The sequence below is a fragment of the Tursiops truncatus genome, chromosome X (genome assembly GCF_011762595.2).
Source record: "Tursiops truncatus isolate mTurTru1 chromosome X, mTurTru1.mat.Y, whole genome shotgun sequence".
NCBI lineage: Eukaryota > Metazoa > Chordata > Mammalia > Artiodactyla > Delphinidae > Tursiops > Tursiops truncatus.
The window spans coordinates 94,193,828-94,207,845 of NC_047055.1; the positions used below are offsets into that span (position 1 = coordinate 94,193,828).

Below are 14,018 nucleotides of genomic sequence, written 5' to 3' on the forward strand. Positions count from 1 at the left end.
GTAAGTTATTAAAAATGCAGCCAACCTAAGCGGCCGGCGTGGGCTTCGGGGGGGGCGCGGCGGGGGGGCCTGCCGCCCCCCTGGGGGCTGGGAGGAGAGCAGGGAGTTCGCGGAGTGGAAGTTTGCAGGCAGTATGTGCCTGTGTGCGCGGGAGCGCGGTCGTCGCTGAGCGCCGCGAGTCGGGCGGGGGGGGCGGGGGGGTGAGCTGCGCTGGAAGCTGGGAAGCTCGGCTCGGCGTTAGCTCGCTAGCAGGAAGGGGAGGGCGGCGGGTTCCCGTCTGCTTTCTTTTTCGACTCGGGAAAGAACTGTAAAAACCCCCAGCCGCTGCTGCCTCGTCTCGCCTCTCCGGGGGCAGCTCGTTCTTGCTCGTGGAACGACGGCGTGTGCGTGCGCGAGGGTGTGTGTGGCGGGCGCCCCGGGCCGAGCCGAGCTCGACCTGCCGCCGCTGCCGCGCGACTCGGGAGGGGAGTCCCGGTTTTTTGTTTTTTTGTTTTTTTTTTTTGGCTTGCTCTAAAGCGTGAATCACGTGGATTAAAAAAAAAAATACTAGGAAATCGAGCAGAGCGAGGGGTTCCGACTCGGCCCGCCCGCCAGCCAGCCAGTCAGGTCAGACGCTTTGTTTTGTAAATGTTCTTTTAAAATTTTAATCTGCCACCCTGGTCCACCCCCACCCTCCCTGCGACGTCGTGGGGTTGGTTTTAAGTTGTGAGACCCCAGGAGTGGGGGTAGATCGTGCGGGGGCGGCGGCGGGCGGGGGGGCGAGACCTGGGTCCTCCTCTGGGCAGAGAGGAGTCTGGTGGAAAGCCCTGTAGGGCGTGTGCGAGTCTGCGGCCGGAGGAAGTTGGTCCCACTCGGAGGGCGTGCGGCGCAGAGGCTGAGGGCGAAGAGGAACTTGCGCACCCGGGCGCGATCCTCGGCCGAGGCGGGGAGGGCGAGGCGCCGCCGCGCCGCGGGGCCCGCGCTCGGAGCAGGCGGGCGGCTGCGCTGCAGAGCCTCCGCCAACTAGGGGGCTCGGGGCGGCGGCGACGTGCTCCTGCTGTTTACCAAGCAAGCCCCGGGGCGCCGTGTGCGGAGTAGGGCGGCTCGAGGCAAGCGTGGTCCCGGCGGGCTTCCCGCCGCCTGCACTTTCGAGTGGGCACGTCCCCGGGTCCCTGAGACGGCTGAGCCTGGCCGCGTGTAGGCCGAGGCCGGGGCGAGGCTTAATTTGCAGTTAATGAATCTTTTCCAGAAAGTCCGCGATCTCCAGCTAGAGGCTGTGAGTGCCCGCGCGCGAGGGCGCGCGCCGCCGGCGTCTAAAGGGTTGGGGGGATGGAAGAGCGAAGGAGGGGGGAGGGTTATGTGTATTTAAAAACAAACCTTAAAGAAACCAGCGCGCTTCAAATAGGTATTCGTACAGCCTCCTGTGTCTAGAGTAGACAGCTCAGGGTTTTAGCCGTTTTTTTTGTTTTTTTCTTTTTTGAGAGAAGGCCAGAGGAGGGGTAGTGGTATTTGATTCTAGGGGTAGTCTCTGGAGAAAAACCCTTAAAATGACTTGGGAATAAAAACGAGGAGGAAATGGCCCACCCCAGAAGGTGGTGGGTGGTGAACGCAGACAGACTTGGGTATTTCTAGCCATCTGACACTTCCTGTGGCACTGGAAACGGACACCGCGGGCCGAAATCAATCCTTACGAGGTGTTGGATTCGGTTTGGCCAACAGAATTGCTTGTGTGGAAGGCATTTTAATTGTCAGCCTCCGAGACTCCTGTACGTGGACACTTGGAAAATACGTTTGCTTCTCGACCCTTCCCACTCCACCCCCGACCTGTTATCTGGTCTGGGCTTTGCAGTGTTGGTTCCCGTGTTTATTTTGGGCATGATTTCACCGCGTGGAGCAAGGGGGGAGATGGCGTTGATTAATATGCCGTCCAGGTTTAATCCGAGGCTGGCCTTTAGTGTGCGGGTTTACGCCGCCACTCACCGGGATTGCCTGGGGTAGTGAGGGGGGGCGCGCGGGGTTCGGGCGCCAGGCGCTCCGCGGGCAGGTCGGGGTTGGGGCTCGGACGGCCCCAGCGCTGTCCTTTGAGGCGCTGTCACCAGTAGGTGACTGAGAGTTAATTAGGAAGTGTTCTCCGGATCAATGGGCCGCACAGCTCATTAGCGATTCTCTCCAGCCCTTTGCAGGGCCGGCCGGGCCTCTGCCTCCCACACAGGCCGGGGCCCCGCGGCCCGGGCTGCGGAGAGCGCCGCTGGGAAGTGGGGAGGGACGGGCGGCGAGGGGCGACCGGGAGGCGAGTGTAACTTCGCCGGGCGGCGCGTTGCGTGCGGCGCCTCGAGGCCCGCGCAGCCCGCTCTTTCTTCCTGCTCTCGGTCGCCTCGACTGTGTCTTTAACTCGCTCCCGCTCGCGTCGCTGCCTGGCTGCTCCTCCCCGCCTCCCTCGCCTATCTCTTGTTCTCTAAGCACGACGCCTGTGCTCCCCGCCCAGTTTGGGATTAGACAAGATAAAAATAGGACTGCCCAGCGCGCAGAGCTGTGACTGTGCCCCGGCAGCCGGGCTGGCGGGAGCGCTGGGGGCCGGGGCCGGGGCGGACCCGCTGTGCGCTCGGGGCAGCCCGAGCCCGTAGGCTCCCACCCAGACCCTGCAGGCGCGGTCACGCTCCAGGGTTCTGTCCGCCGGGAACCGTGCGGGCAGGGGGACCTAGGTAGGGTCTCCGCGCTCTCGCGGGTGTTGTTGGTGTGCCTGTGATAGATCGGTCTAGACAGGCATGCAGGCTCCCTCCCGGCTGAAGGACGGGAAGGGGGGGGCGGGCCGCGGAGGCGGCGGCAGACTCCCGTGAGCGAGCGAGCCTTCGGGCCCAGCGACCAGGGTGGAGGGAAGGCTGCGAGGGTTTCTCTTAACCCTTTAAAGACGATAGGGAGAGTGGGGGTGGGGAGTGTAGTAGAAATTCCTGGAAGCAAAGTAGCCCCCTGGGGAGAGGAGGCGGGAGTCTGGGCTTAGGGTTTTCCTTTCTCTTCTGTGTATGCAATCTCACATCCTGGTACGTTGGGCTCGATTCTTCGACGAACCAAACGCAGTTGCTAGGTGATCTAATTTGACCCGATACTTCCCAATGGGGGAGGTGTGAACACACACAGTGGGCACCCTCACTTAAGGAACTGAGTTGGGGAGATGCAGAGGTTAGACCTTAATGTTCCCAGCGGCCCAGTATGTGCAGGTCTGCTCAGAGCTTTAGTCAGTGGGGCCTCTGACCGAGAGTGCTGCCGACCAAAGACCCAAGCCTGAAATGCCTGGCCAGTGTGTACAGGTATGCATCGGAGAGAGCAAAGGGGTCCTTGAGCTGTCTATGTAAATAAAAACAGTTCTAACCGTGAACTTGTGGAGAGTTCAAATAAGATATGTGCAGGGAGGCAGCCTCCAAACAAGAGTGGGATAGTGATGTGTACAAGATCGATCATTTGTATACACGTACATGGGGTCAGCATTGAATTGGCCTAAAAATTTAACACAACTTTGCAGGCATTGGTCTCGTTCTTTCCCTGAGGTAGAAATTGGTGGGTGGGTTACCCTATAGAGAAATGAATCATTAGTCACACTCCTCTCTCCTTCCCCCTCCTCTTCCTTTTAGGGTTTGTAGTCTTAGGGGATCCTCTACTTACGTTAAACTGCAAACCCATATTGGTCTGGGAACGAGCCACATTATATAGGCAAAGCAAGAATGTAAGTCGTGGGGAGGTGTACGTGTTAGACAGGAATGCACAGATTAAGATGTGCGCCTGAATGACATGTGCTGAGACAAATCAAGACACTTGGGCTCTGGTGCCCACATGGAACAAGAGATACAGAAGAGATAAAGAACTGGCCGCGAGGAATGTAAACATGGGTATGCAAATACTGAGACCTAGAGCGAGATTCTAGGAGAAAATCCCAGACTTTGTTGAGCTGGAAACTGGAGCAGAATTTCTGTAAGTTCGTTCCAGAGACAAAAGCCCATTTAAAGGTGTGAAGAGGGTCACTTGGAAACACAAAAAGCATTCACATGCATACATCCATGCTTAGATACACAGGCTGAATGACAAAAACTCCTCAATGCCTGATGAAGATTTTCCTGCCCAGTGAGACAGAGCTGGGCACGGAAGTGTGGGCCACACAACCACATTCGCACACTCATTCACTGGGAAATAATGTGTCTTTGGCTAGAGGGAAACTGAGGGCAACGGTGCCTAGCTAAGGGTGGGTGGCCCTTGGTTACTAAGATTGCTTCTTGTTACAGTTTCTTCCCATCTAGAGTGGGGAAGAGACTTGAGCAGGTAGGAGGATTTCTGAAAGATTTCTGAGTTCTTGACCCTGAGAGGATGGATGGTGGAGGAAAAAGAGGAGTAGCTTTGCATTCTGGGTCGGGAGCAAGGGATGTTGCGCTCCTCTAAGTCCTGTTTGCTAAGGTGGCGCGGGGCCTAGTGAACTGATAGAGACTGAACCGAAAGAAGTGCGAAGCTCGGCCTCTGGGCGGAATCAAGGGGAGGTATGCTTTCTTTCCCTTTTTTTTTTCCCCCTTGAGGAGACCGTGCGGGGACGGCCAGCGTAGGGAGGATTAGCAGGCGCCTCTGTGACCCCAGACGCGCGCGTAAACTCGGTTTGGGTTTGGTTTGCCCGCGGCGTCGATTTGCCGCGGTCCCTCTTTGTCTGAGCCCAGCCGGGAATTCCAGCTTTTATTGGGAAGACCGCACTCGGGTGGAGTCCGCGCTGGGTCGGGCACGACAGCCGGGCCGCGGGGCTGGGCAGGAGGCTCGCCGGCCTCCGAGCCGCCCGAACCCCAGGACGGTCCTCGGGAGTGCCCGGCGGCCCCGGCAATGCCACCTCGGTGGTTTCCTCGAGGGCGGCGGGCCCGGCAGACCCAGCCCGTTGGGGCGGGGGGCCTCACGGGTCCACTTGGGCCGCCGTACCGCTCCCCTCCCCGCTGGCCCCACCCCTCCCCCGCCAGCCCGAGGCCGAAAGGAGCTCTGAAGGCCCTTTGTTAAGCTCCAGGGTCACACCCGTGCCCCGGGGGCCGCGCAAGGGCGGGAGGACCTTCTCCTGGCTGGAGGCCTCCAGCCCTCGGCTCACACGGTTCGGGCCTGGAGGGGCCTCGCCCAGTCAGGGGAGGGGAGGCCGAAGCCGGCCTGGCCCGACCGGGCTGCTTCGCCCGAGTGTACGGCCGGCAGGATTCCGTCTGTTTGCAAGGCTGGCTGCGCTGCCGGGGCCTAGATGGTGGCGCTGGCTTGAGAAGCAGCCGGGGCAGGAGTGGAAGGTCTTCTCAGGCCACTCCCGTGGCAGCCGAGCCGCCTGTGCCCCGAGCACTTGGCCGGGGACGTCTCCCAACCTCCAGCCCGGCCCGACGGCTTTCGCTGGTTGCCCCCCATGTGTTTTTCCGGAAGGGATAGCTGACTTTCTGTTGGATGGGAATTAACCAACGAGCTTTTCCCCCGCAACGTGTCTGTAGAAGGCCCCCTTTCCCAGCGCAGGCTCATTTCCGCCTGCCCCTAGTCGAGGGTGTTGGAAATGGCGGCGGGGGGGGGCGTCCCCGCACTTTGTTATTTCTTAGAACCATGTCTCCCCGGTCAGCCATCGCCTCTCGGCACCCATGGGCTCCGGCGCCCCGTGATTAGACTAGCGGGGAAGTCCGCTAGGAGAAGATCCTGACAGCATAAAATATAATTTGATCTAAAAGACAGTTTCCAGTATAATCTCATTATGCATCACAGACTCCCGGTGTTATTTTGTGGAAGGCGGACAATGATCAATTTACATTGACCCGGGGCTGGGCGAGCTTTTAGATGGTAATTGCCTATTGATTTGCATGCAAAAAGGAGACCTGCTAAAATTAAAGACCGGAAGCTAAATTAAACTAAATTTATTGTCTAGGTGCAAACCAGAGGAACTACTGGGGGGAAGAGGGTGAGTCAGGTCAGGGTGCCGGGGCAGAGCAGGTGAGAGGCCCAAGAGCTCCGGGAGGTCACAGATTTGGGAGCGGTCTTTGCCCTGGTGATTTCAAAACGTGAGGAGGGGGCTTGTTTAGGGTACGGAGACCCAGCAGGGAAAAGTTATAAACAGGCACTATTGCATTGAGGGCACTGGGATCTTTTAATGCTAATAGTAAGTGCTGGGGGGAGGAGAGGTTTATAGGGTTATAGGGGTCTTCCTGTACCATTTCCGGCACCCCCCATTTCTATTGTTCTACCCGAGCGCTCATAACCGTGCCAAGGGCACCCAAATTCTTGCATCTGAAGAGTTAAATTTTTTTTTAAAAGACAGGCCTTAAACTCCCCCCGCCCCCCCGTCCCCCGCGTCAGGTCTTTCGGAGAAAGCAAGAGCAGGGGGCGGTTCTGCATGCCGCCGCGGGCAGGCCTGGACCTTTGCAGGCTGCGGGAGTTCCTCCCCGGACGCAGCAGCAGTCCCAGACTCGGCCGGACGCCGATCGCTTTGGGAAGCGGCTCGCTCCAGGTGGCCCAAGTGGCGGGGGCGGGGAGGGTCTGCCGGGGCCAGGGACTCACGGTGCCCGGGGGCGGGGGTCACCTCCCTGGAGGTTGGAAGGGCCTGCACGGAGGGGGTGGAGGAGGGAAGGCGGGGGCTGGAAATCCTGTCCCAATCGGCGGTGATCGCCAAGGCCGGAAAGTTTAAAAAAGAGAGAAAGCCACTGGCTGCGAGCCACTGGCCGGGGCGTGTTTGTCTGGCTCGAGGGGTGAGGACCCGGCTCCGCCACCGCCTCGGTCCCTCCCGCTGCGGAGGCCCTGGCCTGCCCCAGGCGCTCCTGGAGCCATTTCACACATCCGGAGCCTCGGCCGCTGGAGGAGCCACCCGCCCGGGGCCGGGAAGCCGCAGGGGCGGCCGAGTGTCCGGCGCTCCTGCCCGTTCCCCTTCCCACCGAGCTGAGCTGGAGACGGCCCTCGGTCGTGGAGCCTGTGGCGTCTGTGGCATCGGGTGTGGATAGTTCCCGAAGCTTCTGAAAGCCCGGGGCAGACCAGGAAATTGAGCATGGGGTGGGGAGGAGATGTTGAGCGCCGACCCTGCGCTGCTGGGATGAGAAGTTGGGGAGAGGAGAGATCACCCCAACCTCCGGCTTGTCTTGGGACTTGGCTTTTTGTGGGGACCCCCAGGAGTCCAGGAGGGTCTAGCATCTTGCAAGCCGCTTCCCCCTCAGTTGCCTCCCCAGTCCACTTTGGTCCCTGGGTTGTTCATTAAAGTCCTAGGAAAGGTAGATGTAGGCACTCTTTCCAAAGGGCTTTTGCTCTGTCTAGATAATTTGATTTATTGCTTTATGTGGCAAAACTAGTGTGGCAAGCCTTGTTCTAGTTCCAGGTGTCAGCACTTTTTACAGAGACCTAAGAGTAGCACCCACCTCCCACTGCTTGTTCTGGGCTCCTGGAGGAGGGGAAAGCGGAGCCTTTTGGGGATCCCTGGCCTCACACCAGGGTGTTCCAGTCTAGGGAGATTGGGTAGGACGTTGGCAGAAATTTCGAAAGACTTCACATGGACCAAGAGATTTCTGGGTGTAGGAGAAACTAGGGTCCAGGCTCCTTGTGGACCGAATTTCATAGGTGTTCAGTGCTATCCTTTTGCTGTGTATTGGAGTCCAAGGGCTAAGGGAGCCTCCCAAACTTCTTGGGGATGCCGGATGGCACAGTTTGACCAATCATTGGCTCCTCTCCGCAACTCCAGGACTGAGTTTGACCGTGGCCCATTTTTACTAGCTGTGTGACCTTGGGGGCAGGTTATTTATGGCCTCCGAGCCTCAGTAAGTTTCTTCATTTGTAAGACTGGGAATAATTATCCACTTTTAGGATCAAAGAATACTCGGCACATAGTAGGCCCCGAGGATTAGTAATTGGTTTGAATGACTGGTCAGATTCCTATAGTTGCTTCTCTGTTCCCTGCTGCCCCTGAGATGCCCGCCCCCGCCCCCGCCCCCGCCCCCCCAACAAGACCTGCGTAGGCCAGTGTCTGGGGACCAACCTGCAGGTTAAGCTCCCCTCCAAGGGTATTCCTGAGGCTGTTCCTCCAGGTCTGCCTCTGTGGGCTCCTCTTTCCCTTTGTTACAGTTATTTGCATTCTGGGCTTTAAAGGATTCCATATGAAAAGGCTGGGATTTTTTTTTCCTCCCCCTAAGTGGGATCATTTATATGGTTAGGAATTGATTCCAGAACCGGTATCTAGGTGCTCTTTGGCAAGTCCTCCCGTCATTCTTTCGGGGGGAGGGAACAGCAGCGGCTGGAGGGGTGAGACCTGGTGGGATGAGGTGAAAGGGTCTGGCCCGCTGCAGAGGCCAGAGGTGCTGTGGTTTGTTTGATAGGGATTAAGTCCGGATGTTATGAGGTCTCAGTGTGGTTTTCAATAAAGTCTGTCAGGGATTGCTTCTTTTATATCGATATGTATTTTAAAAAATTACTAGCATGAGAAGAAAACCAGACCTGTGTGGATCCAGGCCGGTAGTAAGCTACTGTGATCAGGTTTCCTACTAGACTCCCAGAGGGGAAGTCAGCGTTTGATTGAAGCTACACTTGGTTCTTGACTCTCTGGGGATGCCTGCTCTGAAACAGGAGCCCTCCCTTTCTCTCCCCCCCCCACCCCCCTTTTCCCTTCTTCCCCTAAAAGCCTTTGTGCTGAAAGAGCTTCAGTAGGCATGAGTCCCTGGTACCTCTCTAAAGAATGCCTTCCAGCCTTTGCTGACATTGTTTTGTGAACAGTGGGTTTTACCAGGCCAGCAGTTTTCCCCCCATCTTAGCTCACTATTTTAGAGGTTCGAGTGTGCCCAGGATGCGCCCAACTGCAGTGCTTTCCAGTGTGTGTAGCCAGGGCCTTGCCTGTAATCTGAAGACACCTTAACCTTTGCCCTAGGTGCCCCCCCGGGGGTTGGTGGTGAAGGTGGGGAGAGCAAGGACAGGGGATTGTTGTTGAGTGTCTGTTTGTTTTCTCCAGCCACAGAGGCAGAGGGGTGGAGTGGGGCGAGGCCGAGAGTACGTTCCAGCCTTGGGTCTGATTTAAAACTTGGTTTAATTGGAGAAACTCTTAGGCATTTAACAGTTCTGTACAAATGCAAACTTGAAATAGCTCTAGGCCTACGTCATTTAGGAAAGAATAAATGAAGTACAGAAATGTCCAAACTATGTAAATCCTAGAGTTGTCTGCCCTCCCATAAACACATGACAAGTGCCAAGGCATTTCCAGTCAAAACACCCATGGAACCAGCAGCCTCCATCCTTTGTATTTATTATTTTATTAACAGCATTTTACACAGCATTTAACAAGCACAGCCTGCCTGCTTTCCACCTCGGCTCTCAGCAGACTGAGGGGTGAAAAACAGATGGGGGTGGCGAGGAGTGGTCTCTAGAAGAGACTTCTAAGCTGGAGAAATCTCTTCAGATGGGCATGGAAAAGGAACATTTGGGGTTCCTTTCTCCTGGCCCCAAAGAGAAGACAAAAGTAATGCTTTGGAGGAAGAAATCCCCTCTCCCTTCTCCGGAGGGAAGTTGTGCAGATGTGGTCTGTCTAGTCTCCACTTCGATTCCAGAAGGTGTGAAGCAGGGTCTACTTTTCCAATACTCTGCCCATCAGTTATTGGTGCTTTTCAAAGAATAAGTATTTGTCTGCTATCATTATTCTATATCCTGGTGGAAAGTTTATAACGAAAACTAATGCATTTCTTAAGTCATAAAATGAGCCTTGTATGATTATTTAATTAAAATCTATTTAAGGACCGATTAGGCGTGTAATTTGTGCTAATAATGACGATTATGGAAATGTTCGACTTAACCAAAAATCATAAAGGAGACATTTTGATCAGTGGGGCGACCAGGAAGGATTCAGGGAGTTGGACGGTTTTCCGAAGCACGTGAGGCTTTGGGCTGCAGAAAGTGCCGAGCTGCCTAGCCTCTGGGACACGGTAGAGAGGGCTGCAGGACCCCAGGCCTGGCCGGGGCAGGCCGACCCACGCTTTGCTGAGCAGAGAAACTGACCCTGGGAGGCTGAACAAGCTTTATTCCCAGCTGAGGAAATGGGGGAGGGGGCCTGGGAGGAGGAAACTCTGGGAGAGAGCTGATGAACCCCACAGAACTCTGCGCGAAATGGCTGTGTTCTCTTGCCTTGACAATCGGCAGCGACACACGCATTGCTGCCTCGGCTAGCCTTGGCTGGAGCCTGGAGGGGTGGGGGGAGGGGGGTCTCTTGTTCCGGAGAAACCTGCCAGCTGCTGGGCTTGGTGCGAAGGCAGACACAATGCTGCTGTTGTTGGTTTGATCTCTAACTGTGGATTGTTAGTCTGGCTTTAACTATGTGGTAAGGGGGGAATGTGAAGGCTGTTTACAGCGAGTGCAAATAATGTGACAGCTGTTGGTGCACGAGCAGCGCTGTGCCTCCTCGGCGCTCACACAAAGCGCGCACTATGCAGGCCCGCGGAGAGCTGCAGAGGTGGCCGCCCCTTGCTGGCCCGGGAGCCCTCGGATGCGCTGCGAGACAGCCCGCGGCGGCGGCGGCGGCGGCACCCGCCCCCCCCCTCCGCACCCCGCGACACGCATCTTTCTGGCTCCTGGGATCGTGGTGGACGTGCGCGCTGGTTGGTGTGTTGTGGTTTAGGGAACTTGTTAGGCAGAGGTGGCAGGAGAAGGCCTGCGGGGTCACGAGTGTCAACTGTCTGGAGGGGTTTGGCCGGGATCTGTTGACCTGGGGCCTCCGCGGCTTGTGACCGGGTTGTTAAGATTTGGGAAAATAACTTTCCGCCCTAAAGCAAGCCTGTTGGAAAGAATGTATTATTAACTGAAGGCTTTCTGGAAATTGCAGAGGCTCTGAAGGCCGTTGTTCTTCCTCTGAAATGGCCCTGTTATTCAGACAAGTTCAAGAGACAGGCGGCCGCTGTGTTCTATGCCCTCGGCCCTGTTTCCTGGATTGGAAACACAAGTGTGTAGGTTCAGGACCCGAAGGGGGGTGAATGGGGGTGGGGAGGTGTGCAAGTGGCTTTTGATTACCCACCTCCCTCTGCCTTCCCAGTTTTTAAGAGTGCACTTGCCTTTCAGCTGCAGGACCAACGGTGCTGTCTTGAGGTCTGCCCACAGCGCCACCCACTCTGTGACTTAATCAACTAGATGCCCACAGCCCGGCCTTCTCTGAGTTCCTGGTCCTCTGCCAGGCACTGTGGGGAGGCGCCAGGGTGGGAGGGAGAACAGTTGGTGGGTGGCAGCAATACCCCGCTGGGCCGGTCCAAGCTGGCGGGCTCTGGATGGTCCGGAAGATGGGCCTGCCCCTGGGCTGTCCTGGGGCAAGCTGGCTGTAAAAACCACTCCCCCCAATCTCAAGGTTGTAGGCTTCGCAGCCCTGGCCCCTGGGCTTCGGAGGATCACTTAGAGCTGACTTAATTCTATATTCTGCCCTTCTGTGTGACTTTGGCCCCTGAGTGTACAGCTTGCAGGATATCTGCAAATTATGGGTCCACCTCCCCCCCCACCCCTGCCCCCAGATCTACTCTCTGAGTTATAATGTGGACTTCTACATCTAGTTGGGTTCCCTAGTGGGGAGCTGGGAGATGCTTCTGGAATGATACATGAACTTCGGTGCCAGTTCTATAAATTGGTCTCTTTTTATGACGTGTGCCATTTTCTGTAGGAATGTTGCTTGCAAAACGAGTTTCGCCTTGGAGGAAAGGCGGAAAGATAAACAAGCCTGCAACGCCAAAACACTGGCAGTCTTTCCCTCCTTCCAGCTCTCTTAAAGCAGCCGGGCTGTATTTCCAGGATTAGACTCGTGCTTGTGAAGAGGGACTCTGGTTGGCTTTTTTTTCCCCCCAAGCAAATGCAAATTAGAGAAAAATAATTTTCTTTCAACGATATGCAATGTATTAGTCACTTGTTATCGTGCTCCGAGGCAGGCCTCATTTGCGCGTCTGCCAGCTCGCTCACATCTGCTCGGCGCTGTTTGGGGCATTTTAACCTTGGCGGTGTCGTGTCTGGTCCCACGGATCAAGGAGGAGTAATTAAGCTCTGAACGGCTAGAAAAATTCACGGGCCCCCACGTCTACCGCAGTTTTCCCACAGCTTTGTTTGGGGTGTTCCGGGTTCCAAGATGAACAGACGTGGGGTTCCTATTGTTCCTTGTAAAGAAAGTGGGAGCCCCTGTCCTCCCCTGACCCTCATCCCCAGCCTTCCAAGGACTCCCAGTCTGCACACAATCAGCAGGGAAGCCGGGTGCAGATCACAGGACCCTGTGTTTTACGCATCTTTTATTCGTAAAAAGTTCCTTTGTGCTTCCTGTGTGTACTAATGATAGCTGTCGTTAATAGCTTTATGGTATAGCTTGTTCCTTGTGGGGGGAGGAGTTTGCAGTGAGTTCACTTTATTTCTCCAAAGCCCTGATGGAGGCTGCAGTGCAGTGACACCCCCTCTAGAGTTGTGGTCTATGGATCGTTCATTCTGGGTTTGCCTCCAGGCTGTGTAGACTCCAAGCGGGAACCCAGCCTGTAGGGACCAGACCCGAGGGGGTGTGTTGGCGGGGAGGAGAGGAGTAAGGTTGATTCATTGCATTCAACCTAGGTTTCCTGTCCTGGGCTGCTGCCTCCTGTCGAGGGACACCAGCTTCCAAATGGGGCCCCCTCTTGCATACACACGTGGTTGTGTGTGGCACAACCGTGAAAGAAAGTGAAAGGAACAAAAAGCCGAGGCCTGGCGTCGGGGGTGGGGGGTGGGGGGTGGGGAAGGGGAAGTGTCTGAGGTTGGTCCGAGAGCTGACGGGGAGGTGGGATGGGGGACGACACGGCTCTGTTTTTGGGAAAGGGGGTGTGTGGCGGGCAGCCCCGGTTTGGCAGCGGCTCTCCCGGTCGATCCTTGCTGGTGCCCCCCTCCCCAAGCCCCCGAGCCCCCTTTTACAGTTGGCTACACCTGGCTTGCATCTTTCAATCGGGGAAGGTGGGGGAGGCGTCCACGGAGAGAACACTCCAGACTGGCCGAAGGGAGCGCAGGACGATGGCCCGGAGCGGTCTCCAGTCAGTGCCCACTCCCCTGGGGCGCGCCGCCGCACATCCTGGGTTCTCCGTGCGCCCACCCAAAGTTGCTTTTTGTCAGAGATTCAGCGGCAGGCGCCTGGGAAGGGGGAGCCCAGAGGAGCGCAAGGGCGGGGTGAGCTGGGGTCGGGAGCTGGCCGAGAGAGCCGGGGGTCCTGGAAGGTCGGGCGGGGGGGTGCGTGGGGGGGGGCGGCCCCGCGCTGGGACCTGGCGGAGGAGGGGCGAGGAGCCTGCGGCAGCGCGGGTGTGTGTGGTGGGAGAGAAAATCCCTTTGTTGCCGACCGATCGCGCTCGGGGCTGAGGCGGGGGAGGGGGCGCCCCTCCCCCACTCGCAGCCGCCGCCGCCGCTGCGGGCCAAGTTCACTCCCGACTGACCCGAGTGGCTCGCTGCTCTATTCTGGCGCCCTGGGAGGAGGCAGGGAAGGTTCTGGTAGCTCGAAAGGTCAGGGCCGGCCGCGTGAGTTTCCCGGCCCCCACCCCGTCACACCCCCACTCCTGCTCCGCAGCTCTGTTACTAATGCAAAACTTGGGTCGTGAGTGGGGACGCCTCTGGAGGCGGCGACAGCCATGACTTGGAGTGTGCCAAGAGACAGCGCCTGGGCAGGCTGGATCACTCCTCCCACCCCCCACTCCCCCCCAGCACTCATGCCCGGCTGCAGGACCCAGTCGGCGACCTCCTTCAGCCACACCCCAGGAAGCCTGCGACCCTCCCTCCGACCTGGGGGCATCCTTGGGGTTCCCCTCTCTCCACTGCTACACATACTGGGGAAAACATCCCAGGAGGACTTGCCCCAACGCTGCACACCCTGGACCGCTTTTTCTCATCTCCCACCTCCTCGCGGCCCCCAGTCCTAAAATAGGAACTTCTTCATCCCTCCCTTCCTTGACGCCAATAGAGAAGCGCCTGTGTGTGACTCAGTCTGCGCTTGGAGCAGTCCCAGGAAGGGCTCCCGCGCCATGAGCTTTGGGCTTCCATGAAAGCCACACACTCTGCAGAAGGTCACCCCTCCCGGGCCCCCTCTG

At 57.4% G+C, this 14,018-nt stretch overlaps 1 protein-coding gene across 10 annotated transcripts in view; it reads left to right on the forward strand.

The window, feature by feature from the left end:
• Positions 1 to 14,018, forward strand: part of BCOR (BCL6 corepressor) — a 116,216-nt gene that overhangs the window by 70,808 nt on the left and 31,390 nt on the right. Inside the window, exon 1 of one of the 10 annotated variants that reach the window (XM_033849987.2) lies at positions 317 to 606. The exons of the other annotated variants lie outside the window; for them this stretch is intronic. The gene's annotated coding sequence lies outside the window, so the exon portion shown is untranslated. Of the gene's footprint in view, positions 1 to 316; positions 607 to 14,018 lie in introns of those variants that run through there. 10 annotated transcript variants of the gene reach the window in all.